At 37.1% G+C, this 7,449-nt stretch overlaps 1 pseudogene; it reads right to left on the reverse strand.

The window, feature by feature from the left end:
* Positions 1-3,194: 3,194 nt before the first annotated feature.
* LOC149208255 (polcalcin Cup a 4 pseudogene) lies at positions 3,195-6,707 on the reverse strand (annotated as a pseudogene).
* Between the last annotated feature and the right edge of the window lie 742 nt (positions 6,708-7,449).

Genomic DNA, 7,449 nt, shown 5'->3' on the forward strand with positions numbered 1-7,449 from the left:
ATTAAGGTTAATAGTTAAAGCCATGTGTATTTTTGATAAAAGAATACAAAATTTAAATCCAAAAGAATAAAGTATATACATCTATATAAAATTCAATTCACAATAATTAATACTATAATGATATGCTCAATTGAATTCATAAAATATAAATAAATAAATAAAACATTTTAATACCTTTATATTATTTATCTTATTTTTTTTTATTGTTGCATCTCTATATAAATATTTGATATAATCTTGTTTTCCAATTTTATTATGATAAGGTTCAACTCTAAGATACCTATTTAATTTCTTTGGAAAGTCTTTACTGAAAACATGAATCACAAAAACCTCCAATCTGAAACTTTTTTAAAAATAAATAAATATTTAAAATTCTTAAAAAATTATTAAAAATAAAAAATTTAGATATAATCTTGTTTTCCAATTTTATATAATAAGACTCAACTCTAAAATATCTATGTAGTTTCTCTAAAAAAAATCTTTACTAAAAACATGAATCACAAAAACCTCCAATCTAAAACTTTTTTAAAAATAAATAAATGGTCTCCCTTTATACTTGTATCCCTATAAAGAAGGCCTTCAAAGTGATCTATCACCTAACAGATCCTGATACCGCGCATCTGGTTGAGATCTATCTCACTTCCACTTTCTTCTGTTTCGAGGGTGAGTTCTTTGAGCAGACATGTGGTGTTGCCATGGGCTCCCCCCTTTCCCCTATTGTTGCAAATATTTTTATGGAAGATTTCGAAGCCAAAGCTTTAGCCTTGGCTCGTCTCCTTCCTAAGCTGTGGAAAAGGTATGTAGATGACACTAATGTCATCTGGTCCCATGGCCAAGAGGAGTTGGATCTCTTCTTCAATCACCTCAACTGTCAGTCCTCTGCCATTAAGTTCACCATGGAAAAAGAGGTCAATGGTTGCCTCCCTTTCCTGGATATTCTTATATCTAAGAATAAGGACGTCTGTCTCTCTCCCACTCAGTGTTCCAGAAGAAAATGCATACTGAACAATATCTTCATGCCGATTCTCATCATTTCCTTGCTCAAAACATGGGTGTTCTTAACACCCTCGCTACTTGTGCCCTTAGGATTTCTGATAATGAGAGCTTCGATAAGGAGAGATCCCATCTCCTTAATGTCTTTGTGGAGAATGGCTATAGTAGGCGCCTAGGTCAGAAGGCTTTCCTAAAAGCCTCTAAAAATTTTTTAATTAGAAAAGAATCTAAAGAGCGTCGACTAGGTGTCCATCTTCCCTATGTCGAGGGAACCACGGATAAGATTGCTTGGATCCTTAAGAGGTATGATATTCCCTCAACCTTTAGGTCCCTCAACACCATTCATAAATCCCTCTGATCGGTGAAAGATCTCGTTAACCCTAAGGACATGAAGGGTGTCTACTTGATCCCTTGTTCGTGTGGGACCCCCTATATCGGGGAAACAGGGCTGCTCCATCCATCAGAGGATCAGCGAACATGCAGCTGACCTAAGGCATGGGAGAACCAAGTCTTCAGTGTTAGCAGAACATGCTGAGAAGACCAAGCATCAGGTTTGTATAGAGGAGGCCAAGGTTATTGCCAAAGTTGCTCAGTTCCATCATCGTAAATTCAGGGAAGCTATTGAAATTGAAAGAAGGCCTAACGATCTCAATAGAGATGATGGTTGGAAGATCAGTAGCTATTGGATCCCTGCCCTTTCTTCCTAGTCTTTCTTTTCCTTCCCCCCTTTTTCCTTTTCGAACTTTCGTTGTTCCCCTTGGAGCCTTGGTCCTTTTCTTGACCTTCTCATTTTTTTAAATTTGTGTCGCTCTTTCTTTTTATTTTTGCATGATAGATATTAATAAATAAAATCTTTGCTATTATTCTTTATTTTGGTAAATAACCTCCTCTTTTTTTTCTATATAGAGATATTTATATTATTATTATTTATTTATTATTTTTTTATAATTAAATATTAATATTTTTATTTTTATTTATTTATTTATTTGTTTATTTTTTTTAACCTGAATATTATTCTAATATACTTATTTATTAGTTTTTATTTATTTATTTAACTTTAAACTTAACCTCCTATTTAATTAAAATAAAGAATTTATAATTTTAATAGTTATATACTAATATTTATAATGTCTATTTATCTATTAATAGTTAATACTTTTAACAATTTATTAAACTACCAATTTAATTAAATTTACATTATGCATTTAATTTATATATAAGTAAGGTCTTTTATTTACGTTTGATTTATAATTAGTTTGTTTGATTTATAATTAGTTTGTTTGAGCGTGGTCCCTAGTCAAATTTAGATGTTATCCTAGTTAGCCGTTGGAGGCTCTGTTTAAAGTATTTAACTGGCAAAGATAGATCTGATTTTTCAACTTATCGTGAGGATGAACCACAATGATTGGTTCAAAACGCGTAAACAATGATTTTCTGAATGTGATTTACACCAAAATTTCTTCTTATAAATAAATAAATATTTAAAATTCTTAAAAAAATATTAAAAATAAAAAATTTAAAATACCAGAAATTTAAAAACATAAACCGTATACATATTAAATTAATTTTTCTCCTATACATAAATTCTTTGATCCCTCTTCTAACGAGGAGATAAGAACAATTATTAGCTTTCCCTGTTCTTCGAGAAAGTCTACATGTTTTGTCAAATTCCTCTTCTAACGAGGAGATAAGAACAATTATTAGCTTTCACAGTCCTTTGAGAAAGTCCACATGGCAATGTCACTTTCACAACGAAATGGTCAGATGACCCTCTTGGTGTGAACATTTTATACCACAATATGAAAACCAATATAACATTTTGTGTTCTTTGCCACCAAAAGTCACAATAAAGAAATGTTTTTTCAATTCCCCTTGGCCTTATCTTTTTAAACGTTAGCTGACTCGCTTCTCTTTATCCTGCTGGCTTGAATGGATCCTGTCCTTACAAGTAGCCATCCTTATCTTCTTGACTGAAGCGTTTGACGGAAGAGCCTCTGCTCCACCACCGTTGTTTCTGACAAATCGACTCTCTGGTAATTAACACGGGCTAACACCCACTGCCCAGTGCTCTTAGGGCCACTGTACCCTGATTCGGCCTTACCCTGGGGCACAAATTTGATCATGTCAAACAAACATCTGGTTGTTGGAACATCTTCACCATAGACCTGAGCTCATGACAGCCAGCAGCATGATTAAATCAGTGAATACTGCTGCTTCCTATTTTTTTTCAATTGAAGAAATCTTGATTGGAGCAGTTTTCAGGTATGTAATCTTGCTGAGGAATGAATCACAAAACCTGTGAAGACCAATTTTTTTTACCTAATCATTAGGCCACATCTTTAAGACTGAAAATACTGCTCCTATTTGTGGGTATTCATTTACATCAAACAATCCTTTGTTCATCTGTCCACACATCCTTATATCAAGTGCAGATTTCAAAAGGGGTCCATTGTGCGCAGATTTTAGAATAAAATGGTTGAACCCGAAAATATTTTCAAAATTTACGACCAAATAAACTTATTATAACTCTATTATAGAATCCAAAAACATTCCAGAATCTGGTGAATTTTTTGACCTCACTCGAACTGCATAAATCTGCAATATTGATGAGTATGGCATGCAATGCCTTTCAACGGCTGTGGTTTTCTTCACTCCGCGCTTGGTGGTTGGCTATAATCTCCATCTGTCGTGCTGCAACAGTCCCACTCAGCTGTATGTGGTACTCATACAGTGAACAAATACCGCTTCTCCAGAGAAATTCTGTTGGCTCTGCAGCGTGCCTACACTTCTGAGAAGATTGACACCTCATATATGGAACAGCAGATCGAGACAATTATTCTGCGCTCCATCAGTTCTACACAACAAATATCTATGTACAATTCTATGTTACCAGAAATGAGAAACGGGAAATGATGACGAGAGGAGAAACCCAATTTTGAGGTTTCGCATTCAAGAAACTAGGAGAGAAAAAACATTAAATTTTTTTTAAAAACTCATTTACTAAAATACCAAGTATTCCAAACCCATTCTTTTTCTTAGCAATTATATTATGTTAACAAAAATTTAACAATAAACTATTGGCTTTAGCATGCAATAAAACAAAACACCAACAACAAATTAACAATTTAATGAAAGTAACTAAATACCTAGAAATGTCATCTTCCCTATATGTTGAGTGGGGATTGCTCTCTGTTGGGAACCATAGATTTGTGTATATAGGTGGACAGATGGGGAAAGATCTGTGATCAGCTTGTACAGAGGATTGCTGGTTATAATAAGAAGTAAAAATTCTGGTTATAGAATGACCATCTGATTCATTCCAGAAAATTGTTAAGGGTTAAATTATTCGTCTTCTTCTGTTCTGAGACATAACTATTAGACCGTCAACCATTTTATTCAATAATTATCTAACATAATTAATAGCGCCCAACTAAGATTTTGTCATTAGATAGACATTACAGATTTGCAGGTGTCACAGATTTGTAGGTTTCACAATTTCAATTCATGATCTATACACAGCGAAAGTAAAGATATTAAACTTTTGACATTAAAAATAAAAACCAAATCATTACTTCAATCATTGAAAAATTATTCATCCTAAATTGTTCTTCTAACCTGCGCCACTGGAAAATGAAAATAGTTGTCTTTCTGCATGCAGTGCATTTTGCGCAATGCTTTTTTGGGACGAGAGTTAACCGGAGTTTCTAAGATGTAACGGAGGACAAACCGGTGATGACTAAACCTGGTGGCATAACACTGTTGTAAGAAAAATTGATCCATTTCAGAACGACGTTGGGAACGGCGTTTTCCGTACCGTCTCGTTTCTAATGCGTTTTTCGGCAGAAACGGTGGTCGTCGTCCCGTTTCTGGTAACAGATTCATTGTCATTGAGCACTCAGGGAAACAATTGTGACAACAACATCAGCTGTAATACAGCCTTCCACAACAGATTCAAAGTTCCCACAGGTTAGGGAGATCTGTGAATTTCTATCCTTTTTTCAGAAATTTCTCAGATCTACAACATTAAAGATTCACAAATTATATTTACAGCGTTTTATTCTGCATACATTAACATATTTCTGCCATTTACATGGCACAGCTTACAACAAATCAAGCATAGCACACTGAAACCCTCTATGCCATGCTCTACAGTACAGAGGATTAGCTTTCAAAACACTCTTAGTCTTGAACAATCCCATGATAGAGTTAAGCTCAATCCCATTCTGATACCATAAACAAGAACAACCAAGAAACTGGTATGCAAAGCCGCCACTCTACCAAGAGCTTCTTATTGAACTCTGTTATATTATTTCAATGAACTGTCAGATGCGTTCATCATTGCTGTGAACTCGTCGAAATTGATGAGGCCATCGCCATTAGAATCGAATGTTCTGATCATGGCCTCGCAGTCACTCAGGGTGCAAGGCTCTCTCAGACTGGTTAAAACATGGAGGAGTTCAAGGGGAGAGATAGTTCCATTCCCATCTCTGTCAAACATCCTGAAGGCACATTTCAGGTCTTCAAGTCTGCGTGGGCTGTCCACACCCTCTGTGTTGAGAAGTACGAACTCTGTCAGATCGATGTACGGATCTCCGCCGACATCCGCCGCCTCAACGATCAGCCGAAGCTCTTCCTCCGTTGGGTTCCCTCCGAGCGATCGCATAAGGGTGCCCAGCTCCGATAACGATAATTTACCGTCGCCATTAGTGTCGAATTTCTTGAAAACTTCCTCCAGCTCCACAGCAATACCGTACTGCGTGCCGGAAGGAGTAGGAGAGCATGGTTCCACGGGCTCATCATCGTTCCTTTCCCTTCTCAGCGACCTCTTCCCATATCGACTGGATGACCTTTTCGGGGATTGGTAAGCCTTTGATCTGGCCGTGGAAGACACTGATCGGGATATGGGAGGCAATATACAGGACCAAAATCGTGATCGTGGACGCGATGGTTCAGCCTGTGCGTTTTTGCGATTGATTAAACACGGAAAACCCATTGTAATTTCAGGCGTTCTGGATTTTTTTGTTTTCAGTAATTCTAATGTCTAAGGAATAAATAGTCGGAAGCTATTAATACTCTGATGATCGGAAAAGGTCAAACCCTCACTCTGTCGTTCCTAACCCTAACCCTAACTCGAAACTACCACAGTTGTATTTTAATTTTTGATCGCAAATAACTGTAGTATACAACAACCTGTAATCAGATTAGCTTGGAATCCATAAAGGGGATGTGATAAAAGACAGTGTTCTGCAGCTACTCAACTCTCTTGTGATTGCGGCCGCTGGCCATGATCCTGCTAGAGAAAAACCCGTCGGTGTCCTCGGGCCTTTCTTCCTCTGCGATTCGGAGAAAGCAGGAATTCTTGGCTGTTCCCAGATCATCACGAATGGCTTCCGCAAGCCTATTGAAATCTTTCAAAAACGCTTTCACCGCGGTAGACTTGGCATGTTTCTCGCAGCCTCTGGAGCTTCCATGCAAGTTTGGATCGTGATGGTACAGGCTGCCCGCGTGATCGCTACGTCAACGGACTCTCATACTGCCAATGGCTAATTCAATCTTCAAAGTGTAAGAAAGAGAGGATGCATATCACCATATGGATAAGTGTTGATATTGATTTTTCCAAAAAATATGTACCAAAGATAAGGTGAATCAGAAAACCTTGTGTCCAGATTCAAAGTTTTGGATAATGACTACACTACATTTCATTGTAGAGTCTGCTTTATATCACAAACATACGTGGATGGGTAGTGTTGATATGGATATCTCCAAAAAAAAACAAAAAATCTAGAAGAGATGCTGTTAATCACAAAACTCGTCCGGATTCAATGTTTTGGGTTCTGCTTTCTGCTTTTGAACAAGACATCTAACATCTCGTTTCCCTGACCATGATTATTCAAACAACACTTTAGCTCAAAAAGTAAACAAACGAAACCCACTTGCTCGAAAGGTTGAAACTAACACCGCCCAGTGGGAAAAGAACCATCCTGGTGCAAGAAAACCACCTCGATGCAGTTCTTTCTTCATGAGGTGTAAATGAAAACTTTGTCAAAGATGTCCTCCGGCCATTGGAAGCTCCGAACTTCAAGGAGAAAATGGCAACCCCAAACCATTATTTTAACCCACGATCGCAGCCAGAACAGGACAAATCCAGGAATATGCTCTAATGATTAGAGGGGAAGTTTGGTCCCTACAGGTATAATGGTACAATGGTACAATCCTACAGGTATGATGGTACAATGGTACAATCCTAGACAAAGACTATATATGCCTGAAAACTACTCCAGCCAGGCTTTCTTCAAGTGAAAAAGAAAATGACAAGGAATCATGAAGATGGCAAGTAAGCTCGAGTTTATTACTCCGCATCAGAGAGCTAGTGCAGCAGCCAAAAGGGCACGGCTACCATAGAGATGACTCATATACAGTTTCAAGACAAGAAGCGTCTGCTTGTCGGAAGAAATT

This window comes from Pinus tabuliformis, chromosome 1_2, assembly GCF_031772625.1.
Source record: "Pinus tabuliformis cultivar Carrire ecotype Pingquan chromosome 1_2, CPIR1, whole genome shotgun sequence".
Classification (NCBI taxonomy): Eukaryota; Viridiplantae; Streptophyta; class Pinopsida; order Pinales; family Pinaceae; genus Pinus; species Pinus tabuliformis.